The 13,664-nt window shown below is 43.0% G+C and overlaps 1 protein-coding gene across 5 annotated transcripts in view; it reads left to right on the forward strand.

Moving 5' to 3' along the window:
* Positions 1-13,664, forward strand: part of LOC145361714 (carnitine O-palmitoyltransferase 1, liver isoform-like) — a 107,641-nt gene that overhangs the window by 14,366 nt on the left and 79,611 nt on the right. For 3 of the 5 annotated variants that reach the window (XM_080217635.1, XM_080217631.1, XM_080217636.1), the window contains exon 1: positions 7,762-7,876. The exons of the other annotated variants lie outside the window; for them this stretch is intronic. The gene's annotated coding sequence lies outside the window, so the exon portion shown is untranslated. Of the gene's footprint in view, positions 1-7,761; positions 7,877-13,664 lie in introns of those variants that run through there. 5 annotated transcript variants of the gene reach the window in all.

Raw genomic sequence — 13,664 nt, forward strand, 5'->3', positions numbered from 1 at the left:
AAAAGTCTTAAAGAGAAAGGACATTGGCTGCTTTTTTCTGTTCCAGATCGCTTTCCAGTAATTCCTGTCGTATACTATTCCTGCGTGCACAATCAGCAAGGATAGCTAGGTTCAGTGAAGCTCAACGCAAACTGGAGGAACAGCATCTAATCTTGCGGCTAGGCACTTTACAGCCTTCCGGTCTCAACATCGAGTTCAACTACTTCAGATGATTAGCTCTACTTCACCTCAACCCCGTTGTTTTCATTTCATTTAATTTTTTTACAGTTCTCTACCTTTTATTTCTTTACTGTTTTTCTTCATTTTTCTTCCCCCTCTGCTCTTTCCCCCTATTTTGTCCCTCCTTTCCTTATCTTTACTCCCCCTTTGTTTCCCCTTTCTCCCTTTTTCTAAATTTTACACACTCCTGCCCCCCGCCCCCGCCACATCATCTATCACAGTTCACCCTCTGATTTCAGCTCTTCTGCCGTTTGGCCATTCACACTCTTTATTCTCTCTACAGACTGCCGTTAGCAGCCTTTTTCCCTGGTTTCTGTGGCTATGACCCATCTTTCATTCCTTCCCCCTGCAGTGTAAATATCTCCTGCTTTCTCTGCCTCTTAGCTTTGGAAAAGGGTCACTTGGACTCAACGTCAGCTGTTTTCTCTCCTTGCAGATGCTGCCAGACCTGCTGAGATTTTCCAGCATTTTTTCTTTTGGTTAGCTAGGTTCATACTCTTAAGAACAGCCTCTTGGTTCAAGGACCAGCAGAAACACAAACGAGTATGAAATTACTTCCCTTTATGAAAGGACAAAAAGATACTGGGGATAAGAGGTACAGACTACCACTGTCACAGGGTCGTATTGACTAGCTGTGCATGTTGGCAAGCAACACCTGTAATTGAGTGCTGATATTAGATTTGAACCCTTTGCCAACCTGATGTGTATGGTTGGAGTCATTCATCCCCTCACGCAGCATTTTGTTAATCTGCTGACCCACAATATAACAGAAACATTGAAAATAGAAGCAAGAGTAGGCCTTTGGGCTTGCTCCACCATTCACTTTGATCATGGCTTGTTATCAAGTCCAATATTGTGATTTCCCACCCTCCCTGCCATATCCCTTGATCTCTTCAGCCCCAAGAGCTATTTCTAATTTCTTCTTGAAATCAGACATTTTGGCCTCAACTACATTTGTTGGTGGTGAATTCCACACATTCACTACCCTCCAGGTGAAGAAATCTCTCCTCACCTCAGTCCTATGATTTTGACCTCTTATCCTCAAACTATGACCCCTAGTTCTGGACTCCCCCACCATTGAGAACATTCTTTCTAAATCTACCCTGTCTAATCCTGTTGGATATAAAGCAAATAGGATTTTCTGTTCGCCGCAGCAAGGCAGTAGTTTTGAAATAATTTTTACAATGGTCAGCAAGGTCAAGGAAACATGTTGAGCTTTTAATGACTGTCTGATAAATGTTTAACTTTTTGAAAATAATCCATTGAAAGTGATTTGTCATTGGTGCGTTGGATTCTACCACCCCTTGAATTCCTCGTATAGGTCTTGTTTTTATGGTGAAGTATAAACTGGATGGTCCTTCCAGCACACATAGTGTTGCCAACTTTGGACATATTTTGGAAGGTTTCATTGCACCCCCTCACTCTTGCAATTGGTCGTAGAAGCTACTCATAGAGTCATAGAAGTTTACAGCATGGAAACAGGCCCATCGGCCCAACTTGTCCGTGCTGCCCTTTTTTTTTAAAACCCCTAAATTAATCCCAAATGCCCACATTTGGCCCATACCCCTCTATACTCATCGTACCCATGTAACTATCTAAATGCTTTTTAAAAGACAAAATTGTACCCACCTCTGCTACTATCTCTGTCAGCTTGTTCCAGACATTCATCACCCTCTGTGTGAAAAAATTGCCCCTCTGGACGCTTTTGTATCTCTCCCCTTTCACCTTAAATCTATGCCCTTTAGTTTTAGACTCCCCTACCTTTGGGAAAAGATATTGACTATCTAGCTTATCTGTGCCCCTCATTATTTTATAGACCTCTATAAGATCACCTCTCAGCCTCCTACACGCCGGAGAAAAAAGTCTCAGTCTCTCCATCCTGTCCTTATAACCCAATTCATCAAGTCCTCGTAGCATCCTAGTAAATCTTTTCTGCACTCTTTCTAGTTTAATAATATCCTTTCTATAATAGATCAGAATTGCACACAGAATTCCAAGTGTAATCTTACCAATGTCTTGTACAACTTCAACAAGACATTCCAACTCCTGTATTCAGTGTTCTGACCGATGAAACCAAGCATGCTGAACGCCTTCTTCACCACTCTGTCCACCTGTGAGTCCACTTTCAAGGAGCTATGAACATGTACCCCTAGGTCTCTGTGTAGAAGGAGGCCATTTGACCCATCGAGTCTGAACCAACAACAATCCAAGCCAGGTTCCATCCCTGCAGCCCCACATATTTACCCTCCTAATCCCCCTGACACGAAGGGGCAATTTACCATGGCTGATCAACTTACCCTGACATAGAGATGACGGCGTTGGACTGGGTAAACACAGTAAGAAGTCTGACAACACCAGGTTTAAGTCCAACCAATTTATTTGATAGTAAACTCACAAGCTTTCGAGGTTAAACTCAGGTGAATGGAGTTTAATCTCGAAAGCTTGTGAGTTTACCATCAAATAAATTGGTTGGACTTAAACCTGGTGTCAGACTTCTTACCAACTTAACCTGCCCAACTTTGGACTGTGGGAGAAAACCAGAACAGCTGGAGGAAATCCACGCAGACACGGGGAGAATGTGCAAACTCCACACACATAGTCATCTGAGGCTGGAATTGAACCAGGCCCCTGGCACAGTGCTAACCACTGTGCTGCAGTGCTGCCCCCTAATGTGACATGTTCAACCTTCCCATTCCAATTGGGTGACGACTGGATTCTATGTTAACTTGTTCAGTGATTCTTGACTGTTGATCAGACAACCATATTGATGCCTCTTAAGATTCCTCTCCTGGGTTGTTCACAGCAGTGCCTGGCATATTGAGCTTTAGTTCCTGATGAGTCCTAAGACAATCTGGGAGGGTTGGAAACCTTACAGGAAGTTAGTAGGGAGGCTTGCCCATCAATCTGTAAGCAAGGGAAAGGAAAGTGAAGAGTTGATATATATCGCAGAGTCACTGTGTTGTTCTGTTTAATTATTAGTGTCACAAGTAGCCTTACGTTTACACTGCAATGAAATTACTCGGTCACCACACTCTGGCACCTGATCAGGCACACTGAGGGAGAATTTAGCATGGCCAACGTACATAACCAGCACATCTTTCGGACTGGGAGAGGTATCCCATGCAGATATGAATAGAACATGCAGACTCTGCACAGGCAGTGACCCAAGCCAGGAATCAAACCTGGGTCCGTGGCACTGTGAGGCAGCAGTGCTAACCAATCTGCCAACATGCCGCCAATTGGACATAATACCCCAGTTGTATTTTGAACAGGTTCAGCTTCCTGATTTCTGCATGCAATTCCTCTAATGATAAAGCCCAGGATCACATATGCTGGTCTAATCACTCGCTCAACCTGTCCTGCCACCCTTCAATGGTTTGTGAACATGCTCAACTAGGTTGCTCTGCTCCAGCGCCCTCTTTAGAATTGCATCATTTATTTTATCTCATCTATTGCATCATTTATTTTATCTCATCTGTCTGCATTCTTTCTATCAAAATGAATTACTGTACATTAAATCTCAATTATCATTTGTTCGCCCATTCCACCAGTTGCCTTTGTACTTCTAAAGTTTGCGCTAGCCGTGTTGGCAGGGTATTGGTTACAGGGAGCTATGTCACAAAGAAGTTTCAGTAGTATTCTGTAGTTTAGTTGCAAGCCATTTTAACTACTGAAACTATTTTCAGTAAAGGGTATAGGCTAGGAGCTGTCTCCATGCTTAGGTCTCTCCACATCTGTGCTGAACACCACACAGGCCCCTAGATCAGGGTTATGTGCCTTCTTGCACCAAAGTAGAGTTGATTCGTTAGTCGCAAGTAAGGCTTACATTAACACTGCAATGAATTTACTGTGAAAATCCCCTAGTCGTCACATTCTGGCATCCGTTCGAGTCAATGCATCTAACCAGCACGTCTTTCAGAATATGGAAGGAAATCGGAGCACCCAGAGGAAATCCATGCAGACATGGGGAGAATGTGCAAACTCCACACTGACATTGATCCAAGCTAGAGATCAAATCCAGGTATCTGACAATGAGGCAGCAATGCTAACCATTGTTCATTGTCTGGACAGTGCTGTGCCCTGTCCCACATTAACCCTGTATGTGCCAGACCCTGACACTTCAATCCTCATGATGTGGAGATGCCAGCGTTGGACTGGGGTAAACGCAGTAAGAAGTCTGACAACACCAGGTTTAAGTCCAACCGCTTTATTTGATTTAAACCCAAATTTACTATCAAATAAATCAGTTGGACTTAAACCTGGTGTTGTCAGACTTCTTACTGTACTTCAATCCTCATCATCGTTCAGCAGTTCGAGTGTGGTCTCTTTGCTTTTATGTTCTATATCCCATTAAGCACAGGTAACGCAGATGCTTTTTGAAACAAATTATCATCTTGCCCTGTTGCCCTTAGGGATTTGTGGCCATGAGCATCAAGGTCTCTCTGCTCCTCTGTACAGTTAGCTGATCTGAGAGCACTGACTGTGGGGCTGCCACTGTCTGCCAGAATTCCCACTTCCACTTGGAAGAAGCGTGTGTGCAAATGTTATGGATGAGGATGGGAAATAGCTCAGCTGCGACACTCTGGATGGTCGAATTGCCGACTAACCTTATCCAGACTGACAGACAAAGAATGGTAAGGCAGTTCACTGTCAATGGAAGTCTCTCAGCAAAACCGAATGCTTTCAGGAGAGCATTTGCAGGGAAAACAATCTGAATGAATGGACTGGTAATTCTGGTGCTGAGCGATAAGGCTTTGGAATTTATGACACATTGTCATGGTGACTTCTGAGGTTTATGAGTCATTTTCTGCCTTTCTGCCAAAAAATAGTAGTTTTTATTTGAACGCTTTTAATATTAATTGGCTTCAGGCTACCATAAATAATGTGCGTGCGATTTTGGGGTGATTGAATTTGCGTTGTTAGTAGATTGTTCATTTTTTGGCAACTGTGTGTCCTTGGAGGTTTTAACCAATACTGCGTTACATTCCTCCCAACTTATTACTGGCTCAAAATGTTGGAAAATATAGTTCTGTTGGAGGATAGACAATTGAAATATGAAACTATTTATTCCTCGAGCTGCTAAACGACTTGCCCTGTACTTGCAGCATTTTCCGATTTTGTTTCCAGATTTCTGGTACTTCTCGCCCCGCCCGCCCCTCCCTTTGTTGATTTCTGCAAGTCTGCCTTCTGCAAAAAAAAACTTGTGATGCAAAAATTGATTGCAACAGTTCAAACGCTCTGAAGCGGGGGGGGGCGGAATTGGAGATTTAAACTTGCCACAAATGTAAGTTGAGACTTGCATTGTCTGCTGTTGCTTGCTGTCCGCTGCCACCACCACCACCAGACCCTTCCCCCCCCCACCCGCCTCCATGCTTGCATATTGAAGGTGCTGAGGCCAGTTTGCTGAACTTGTCTGTTAAGGACTGGTTGTGTTAACTGCATTTTCCTGTTTGCTTCCTACAGTGTTTTATCATCAGTAATGCCCAGCACTAGCTAAGAGGAATTCAACGGCATATGGCGATTGATCATTTTTTTGGAACTGCACTGGTTAGGAGAATTAGTGACGAGGGCTTTATTTAACTGGGCCCTTCAATTATGGGACCACAGTCAAACCCTAAATTTTTCAATTGATGCATGCAATTATCAGGACGGGTCACTAAGGATTAACAGGATGCGTGTTTATACCTGTCACTTCTCATTCTGCTGCTGTTGATCTAACCCACCCCACTAAGGGGGAGGTGCAGACCACAAAACAACTGGACAGAAGAACCCCAGTGGTTAGTTAAGAGCAGACTGGGGGACTGGGAGTACCTTTCTTATTAAGCTACAGGAGAAAGGTGGCCCGTGTATCCCAGGGGAGATTGTAACGGCATTGTGGGCCAACCCTCAGCACATGGATTGCAGCGATTCAAGAAGGCAGTTCGCCACCACCTTCTCAAGGGCAACTAGGGATGAGCAATAAATGCTGGCTAGTCAGTGGTGCCCTTGTCTCATAAATTAATTTTTTTAAAAAAGAGAATAATTTAGTTATTAACTCTTGGTTTTGGTGATCCTGGGAATAGATCAGTACATTGGCTAGCATGTTGCTGAGCCGTCCGCAGTGGTCTGCACTGCTGCCTTACAGAGTCAGGAGCCCGGTTGCAGTTTGGATGACTAACTGTGGAGTTATACTTTCTCCCGTGTCTGTGTGGGTTTCCTTTGGGCGCTCCTGTTTCCTTCTGCAGTCCAAAGATGTGTAGGTTAGGTGGATTGGCCATGCTAAATTGCCTTTTAGCGTCCAAAGATGTGTAGGTTAGGTGGATTGGCCATGCTAAATTGCCTTTTAGCGTCCAAAGATGTGTAGGTTAGGTGGATTAGCAGGGTGAGTACATAGGGCCTGGATAGATGCTCTTTTGGAAAGTTGGTGCAGACATAATGGGCCACATGGTTCCCTTCTGTACTGTATTGATTTCATGATTTTATGACACCAGAAGAGTTGAACAACATCTCCCTTTATTGGGGGAGAGCCACTGGTATTATCAGTGGCCGCATGGTGGCACAGTGATTAGCACTGCTGCCTCACAGCGCCAGGGACCCAAGTTCGATTCCTGGCTTGGATCACTGTCTGTGCGGAATTTGCAAGTTCTCCTCATTTCTGTGTGGTTTTCCTCTGGGTGCTCTGATTTCCTCCCACAGTCCAAAGATGTGCAGGGTAAGTGCATTGGCCATGCAAAATTGCCCCTTAGTGTTAGGGGGACTAGCTAGGATAAATGCATGGGGTTTTGGGGATACAGTCTTGATGGGCTTGTGGTCAATGCAGACTTGATGGGCCGAATGGCCTCCTTCTGCACTGTAGAGATTCTGTGATTCTCACAGCGCCAAGGACCCTGATTAAATTCCTGGCTTGGGTCACTGTCTGTGTGGAGTTTGCACGTTCTCCCCGTGTCTGCATGAGTTTCCTCCGGGTGCTCCGGTTTCCTCCCACAGTCTGACAGACGTGCTGGTTAGGGTGCATTGACCGTGCTAAATTCTCAGTGTACCCAGACAGGAATGTGGTGATTAGGGAATTTTCACAGTAACTTCATTGCAGTGTTAATCTAAGGCTACTTGTAGCGCTAATAAATAAGAGCAAAATTCTTTGGCTTATTTACCTGAAAGGTATTTGTGAACAGAACTTTACTGAACAACATGCGTGGTATGAAATAATACAAGCCTGTTTTGTGTTTGGAGGGAGATATCGTTTGTGTTGCCCTTGCATTTTAGTCTGCACTTTATTTTAATTTTACTGTTATATTCAGCAGTATCAAACAAGCATTTGCAGTCTGCTTTACAGTTGTGCATATTTCGGGCCGATTTTAAATGTTACCTGCTCGTGGACACAGCTGTGCCTTGGCAGTGACTTCATTTTGTATCAGTGGTTAATTTTAAATACTTGCAGTCTCCCCCTCCTGTCAAGTGCTTTTCCTGGCTGTAACCTCTCACCTAGTTTTCTTAGTCATATGCCTTGTCAGCGTAGTGCACCTCCCTTCTCCGTTGACTCTGCCCCCTTGACAAGCAGCTCATTCTGTCCACACTGGAGCTACGAGACCACTGTAAATTTTCGGTATACTGTAACTTATAGCTTCAGCCTGCAGCGTGTGTTCGGATGACATCCTAAACACCAGTTGGAGTTCACAGGGTACTATATACGCTTCGCTTTTGTAAAACTGTTTATTTTGTCACTAACTGAACCATCCTTAATTAAACTACCTGAATGCATATAATGAGATGACATGATTTGAATCTGTGCTATCACGTTGTGTGCACTCTGATTACTATGGAAAATACAGCCGTTGTTGATGAATGACAAAGGCGAGCGGCTTTAAACTGATCAATAAAATTGCCATTTGTTAATTAGGCTTCCTGCTTGCCTTAAATCTCTGCCAGCCCTCTCTTGTTAGCTGTGTTCAACCAGGCTTTTTTTAAAATAATGTTTTATCCAGTTTTGCTTCCTGTCCAAAGGTCAGTACGTTCTTGGGATTACATGCTTCTGTGGACAATGTCTATTCTTTCTGCTTGGGCCTGTTCATTGAGTGTTGCTAGTCCATTCAGCTGTAAAGGGCATCATAACCCACCTGGCCCTTCCCTCATTCCTGTACTTCCCTGCAGCGATTTTTGCATGGTAATCAGGAAAGGATCTTTCTCCCTTGCCGCAAAAAGCTACTGTGAATATTAATGTGTTGTTATGTAAAATCCCACAAGTTCCTGCAATGGGGGCAGCATGGTGGCACAGTAGTTAGCACTGCTGCCGCACAGTGGTTAGTTAGCACTGCTGCTTCACAGTGCCAGGGACCCGGGTTTGATTCCAGCCTCGGGTCACTGTCTGGGTGGAGTTTGCATGTTCTCCCCGTGTCTGCATGGGTTTCTTCCGGGAGCTCTGATTTCCTCCCACAGTCCAAAAATGTTCAGGTTAGGGTGATTGACCATGCTAAATTGCCCCTTAGTGTTAGTGTCAGGGGATTAGCAGGATATATGTGTGGGAATATGAGATAAGGTCTGGATGGGATTGTTGTCATTGCAGGCTTCTACCCTGTAGTGATTCTATAATGTGCTATGAACAAATATGCTTTTAGTTGTTTTTGGATGAATTTTCTGATGATTCTTCATACAGTGGAACTGATGTATTTCTATGTTGCATGTATCTTACATAAAACTGTCTATCTGACCAGTCCTGTGACTAATAAATAAATTACTTTAGTTATTTGCAATAATGGGTACATCGCATAAGCAAACACATACTTGATTCAGAGAGTAACACTGAATTAATTACATCTTCACAATAATGCAACTAATGTTTTATCAATAAGTCCTACCCTCATTCGATGGCTTGTTCAATTTGATTGCATTGGACTTCAGTTTTGCCTTCGTTTTCAGTTATACTGTTACTGAAAATTTGTAGAAGGCTTGATTAATGAGGACTATTTGTGGATGAGGGTAATTAACTTTGAGGGAGGGACATTCGATTTAAAAACTGCTGAGGTTTACAGTTGACCTGGTTGATGAATGAAGTGAGGTGCTGCGTTATTTAGACCAGAATGTTGTAGGTTGAATTACTGTCTGGGTGGCTGATTTTGATTCGGGTGGTTATAGTGGCCCGCAGTGAACCTAGGCCATGGCCTTCTTTCTGACTGTTATCCAACGGATGTACAGGGATGCTGATCGAGGATAGAATTGGGCTAGCAATGAAACCTAACCCCATCAAGTAGCCTTTTATGTTCATTGTCAAGCTGGTATCAGATGAACAGCTGGGCTTTGAGTGTTATCAGTTCCCTTTGAGCTCCAAAATGGCCACTGAGGCACACGTACATCTGTGGGGCACATCATGTCTGTCGCCATATTGATGGAAGAATCAGTGCTTTCGCAGTAAATGTCCAGTGGAAGTAAGCAGAAAAAGCAGGTCATGGCACTGATTCAAGGCCAGTGATGCCAATTAAGAGCGCAGTACTCCAGCTGATGCCCCCTCTTAACCTTTCACTGTGTTTATCAATATCCCTAATGGTATTAAAGTTTTTTTATTAGCCACAAGTAGGCTTACATTCACATTGCAATGAAGTTACAGTGAAAATCCCCTAGCAGTACTAGTTTTAAGCACTCATCCAATAGCTTACGGGTTAGATGCTGGTTGATTTTTTTTTCTGGCTTTTATTATGATTGTACAAGTGCTTGGTGTTTTATATAGTTGCTTCTAGTTGCAAAAATCTACAGAGAGCGGTGTGGCAGGTGTTCAAGGAGCATTTGCTGACTTCTAAGCTTCTGCACAGACATGGGTGCGCAAGTAGGCATTCCCCTTGCAATATAGCATGACTTGGAGAATGCATTTAGCAGCATCTGTGGAGAGGGAAACAGAATTAACCTTCCAGGTTAGTAATGCTGACCCCTCTGTGGATATAGGACACGTCTCCTGCTTTCCACATCCTTTATTAAGGTTTTCAGTACAGTGTCTTGCTTTAGGACCTTAGAATCCATGCTTTCCTATAGCAATCACTAAAATGAGCAGGAAGCACAAAGTGCTGCATTGCACTGAAAAGGTGATCTCCGTGGAGACAGATAACTTTTAAAAGAGATTTGGACTGCCAGTTAATAGTTGAAAGAATGACACAGCAAGATTTCATGTTTAAAACTTTTACTGTGACAAATGACTAAAAACGCTGTTAATCAAATACTGTTTTCTTTGTGGAGGCAATTTATACTTTAAATTACAGAGAGGAACACTCCTGTTTAGCCTTGCACCCAAGAGTCTCTATAAAACTACAGTTCTTGCAGCAAATAGACCACAGTTAGTTCCAGTTTCCAATGGGTTCCCCTACATCTGCCTCACCAAGTAGTAAACTTTGAGTGATCGTCTCCAGGTGTTTTCCTCAGTTTTTGGAGAGTTCCTTAAATCCGTCACTGGCAGCAAAGCCTCTTCTGATGATTCTTCTTCTGTCTGGTCATGCCAGAACATTTCTCCCTGAATTTGTAGAAGGATGCAGGATGCATCTCTTCAAACCTCCGGCATCTGGCAGCTTGTAAAGTCAAGCAGTCTTTTCCCTCTGCTGATCACACAGAACCTTTGACTGTGGCATTCGTTGATTTGTAGGGAAGCCTGTAGCCTGATCTCAAAAATGGCTCCCTCTGCACTTTTCCCCATTAACACATTGTGCCTAGGTAGAAATGTTAATAGGTATCCTTAATCCCAACTCCTTTTCGTCTTCGAAGTAAATGAACAATTATAACGCAACTGTTTACAACTCAGTACTTTCATGACCTTTCTGTGACTTTCAGAGTCTGCTCATAGTAAATTAAGAGACTACGACCAAGTGTAAATACCTTGCACTTTCTTTTCGTTAAAACAGTCCAAGCCTTTTCTTGATCTTTAACAAGCAAGCCAAATGGGATATGCAGACAGATTTCGAAACAGATCAGATGACACCCCCTCCCTTTATTTACCCTAACTGCCCCAAAATATAATCTTATAAACCTCATAATTGTAACGGGATTAGTTGTGCATTGATATCCTGACTCCTGGTTTCAGGGCTATTCACTTTGGCCCCCCTGCTGTGGAGGGGTGTTTTATGATTAACACCCTGACAATGGAAGACAAGCTAAAAGGAGATAAACCATAGTGAGAAATGGGAAAAGCATCGTGTGGTTTAAACCTTTAATGCCACCCCCCACCACCCACACTTCAGAACTCAAGAGTTCACTAAGCTAGAAATAACAATGTAATTGAGAGATAGCAAGCACTCTGCTTTCCTGTGTTATAAAGATGTCCTGTGAATATATAGTCTATAATAGTGCAGTGTGCTTTCAGTTTATTGCTTGGAGAGTAATTAATTCATTTTATTCAGTAAATATATCCAACAATATTACACTTGTACAGCAGTCTGTTAACTTGCAAAGCATTGTGGGAAGTCCTGAGGCTGCCAAAGTTGCTATATAAGTGCAAACATTATAGCTTTTGCTTGGTACTTTTAATTAGAATTAACTTGGCACTATCCTCAGCTTTGCCTTGGGTGGGATGACTTTTTTTATTCATTTGTGGGACATGGCCATCAATGGCTGGGCCAGCATTTATTGCCCTTTCCTAGTTGCCCTTGGAGGGCAGTTGCGAGTCAACCATATTGCTGTGGCTCTGGAATCACATATAGGCCAGACCAGGTAAGGACGGAAGATTTTCTTCCCTGAAGGACATTAGTGAACCAGATGGGTTTTTCTGGCAATCGACAATAGTTTCATGGTCATCAGTAGGTTCATAATTCCAGATTTTTTTTTATTGAATTCAAATTTCACCATCTGCTGGGGCAGGATTCAAATCTGTGCCCCTGGAACATTAGCTTAGTTTCTGGATTAATGGTCGAGCGATAATACCACTAAGCCATTGCCTCCCCAAGGATAAGAACATAAGTAATCAGAAGCAAGAGTAGTTGATTTGGCTCCTTGAACCTATTCCGCCATTCAATAAAATCATTGTTAATCTGATTGTGACCGTTACTCTAATTTCCAGCCTTAACCCTTCTCTCCCTTGTAAACTGAAAGGATTGTAGGATGGAAATCAACAATTAACATGGTAGGAAGGATGTGGTTTTACTGGAGGGGGTGCAAAGGGGATTCACTAAGATGCTGCCTGAGAGGGAACATTTAAGTTATGAAGAGAGATTGGATAGGCTGAGTTGTTTTTGATGGAGCAGAGAAGACTGAGGGGCAACCTGATCGAAGTGCTCAAGATTAAGAGGGGTATGGACAGAGTGGATAGAGAGCTGTTCCCTTTGGTTGATGGGTCAATCACGGGGAGACATAAGTTCAAAGCAAGGAACAGGAGGTTTAGTTGGGATGTGAAGGAAAACCTTTTTATCCAGAGGGTGGTGACGATCTGGTGCTGCCTAGGAGGGCGGCCATGGTGGGTTGCCTCACATCCTTTAAAAAGTACCTGGCTGAGCACTTGGCACATCATAACATTCAAGGCTATGGGCCAAGTGCTGATAAATGGGACTAGGTGGGAGTTCAGGTGTTTCTTGTGTGTCAGTGCAGACTCATTGGGCTGAAGGGCCTCTTCTGCAATGTGTGAGTCTGTGCTTCTACGATTGTAATTAATTTTTTCTCTAACAATGCAGAAAAGCAAAATATGGAAATTTGAAATTGCACTTTCTAATTTAGATGCAAACGATAGAAGTTGAGGTGAATAAAAATGTATATCATCTTTTATTTCCTTTGGGTGTCATAAAATACTGCACAGTCATTGAATTGATTGGTTTGTAGGCATCCAATTTCCTTTAGTACAAGCAGTTGATTTGTCTTTGTGGTTGACTGAAGACTATTGGTCATGAAGGGCCTGCCTTCTCAACCTGGCTCCTTGCCTGAGAGGTGGTGACCCTCAGGTTAAATCACCACCAGGCAGCTCTCCCACTCAAAGGGGAGAACAGCCTATGGTCATCTGGGATTGTGGCAACTTTATTGACCAGAATGTCATCTCTTCTTCATATAGTAATGTGGAAAATTGTATGGCATCAAGCTGAACAAGGACTTTGTTTCAATATTTCATCCGAAAGATAGAATGGAAGATTTGCATTTACGTAGAGCTTTTCACAATCAAAGTGCTTTGGTCAATGAAATGCATTTCAAAGTGTAGCAAATGTGGTAACTAATTTAAGACAAGCTTTCAGAGCACTATTTCTTTATCAGGTGAAGGAACAGCGCTCTGGAAGCTTATGCTACCAAATGTACCTGTTGGACTTTAACCTGGTGTTGTGAGACTTCTTACTGTGTCCGCCCCAGCCCAACGCTGGCATCTCCACATTGTAGCTAATTTACCCACATGAAGCTCTCTCAAACAGCAATGTGATAATGATAAATCATCTGTTATTTTAATGTTGATTGCAGGATAAATATTGGCCAGGACTCTCAGAGTAACTTCCCTGTCCTTCTTTAATATTTCTTGTACAGAAATT

This window comes from Carcharhinus amblyrhynchos, chromosome 35, assembly GCF_965287045.1.
Source record: "Carcharhinus amblyrhynchos chromosome 35, sCarAmb.v2.hapA, whole genome shotgun sequence".
NCBI classification, from domain to species: Eukaryota; Metazoa; Chordata; class Chondrichthyes; order Carcharhiniformes; family Carcharhinidae; genus Carcharhinus; species Carcharhinus amblyrhynchos.